The following is a 1,582-nucleotide window of genomic DNA, read 5'->3' on the forward strand; positions in this document are numbered from 1 at the left end:
CAACACAGTTCAAATCACAAAAATTAGAAGATGGGAATCGAGGGAGGGGAGGCTGCCCAATAATGTGTCAGTGAAACTTGGATTATCAAAAATAGGAGCATAGACAGTAACTAATAACACAGGTTTATTACCCAAAGTACCAATAACAATTAAAAATCTCCACTGTTTGTCAGCTATTACCTTTGATGACGTGAACTGCACTATCTTATTAATTAGGATCACCATCCCTCTGGCTTTGGAATTGAATGTGGAGTGAAACACAGGTTCCATCCATGGACACCTGAGCCTAACATGATCCCTGTCCCGTAGATGAGTCTCCTGGAGAAAAATTACATCAACCTTAAGGCGTTTCAAATGTTGAAGTATTTTAGAACCTTTAACAGGGCTATTTAATCATTTTACATTCCAAGTCAAGAATCGAATGCCACCAATGTTGGTCAGGTTCTGACTTGGACTTGGAGTACTAGTTATTGGCATTACACTTTAAAAGAATAAGAAATAAGACATGGTAGCCTGACATCTCTCCCCCAAAAAGGAACACATACATTCACACAGCTTGGAGTCCTGGTTGAATTCATCAGCAACAATACTATGTGTAACTTCATGGATACTGGTGGATAATAATAAAAATAATATTAATGCATTGGATTTTATTTAGTGCTTTTCATAGACACTCAAAGCGCGTTCCATAATTTTCGTGCTTGTTTTCGTGTTGTGTTACAGTAGAATAGCATGTTTATGCATTGGAACCATTTCAGTTCTACACACGTTTCCTACTGAACGAGACGATCAAATGTGAAAATGTCTGTAATTACCAGAGAAGTTATACATGGTCTAACTTACTGCTTAACATGCTAGAATCAGTGCTACTGTACGTACAGAGCTATACAGTGTGTATGTGAGCTAATGATGGTGAACAGCTATAACCAGTGTTTATTACACACATATTGTGAGGAAGTTTTGTGTCCAGACACGTAATTATTCATTTATAGTTTAAATAGTGTTTACATACATATTATTTACAGTTAAAAAGCACTCAGCTTTGTTCACTAAATTCCTGTCAACAATTATTCTAGTGCAGTGTTCCCAAACTTTTCACAGTCCGTACCCCTTCAAACATTTAACATGAGGCCATGTACCCCCTACTCCTGCACACTATAATGTAATGCAGGGTTTTTTAACCTTGGGGTCGTGACCCTATGTGGGGTCACCTGGAATTAAAATGGAGTCCTCTGAAATGTCTAATAATTCATGATCAAAAAAATAAACTGATTAAAATGTATTTTTTAATGTTGTAATTATTATTTTTCAAATCAATAACACCACACACAAAACGAACTTAAATAACTGTAAATTATGCTTTCACTTTCACAAATTTAATCTACATCTATCTATCTATTAATTCAAGGGAGGTTTGTGTGTGTGTGTTGATGTGTGTGTGTGTGGAGCAAATATCTCTCAGACGAGGTGCCAGTTCGACCTGAAACTCGCTCGACGGGTTCCAAATACCCCGAGTGCGTGTGTCTGTTATTCTGGAGTCATTTGGTAATTTCAAAATATTTATTTTAATTTTATTTCACTT

This window comes from Gouania willdenowi, unplaced genomic scaffold (genome assembly GCF_900634775.1).
Source record: "Gouania willdenowi unplaced genomic scaffold, fGouWil2.1 scaffold_294_arrow_ctg1, whole genome shotgun sequence".
NCBI lineage: Eukaryota > Metazoa > Chordata > Actinopteri > Blenniiformes > Gobiesocidae > Gouania > Gouania willdenowi.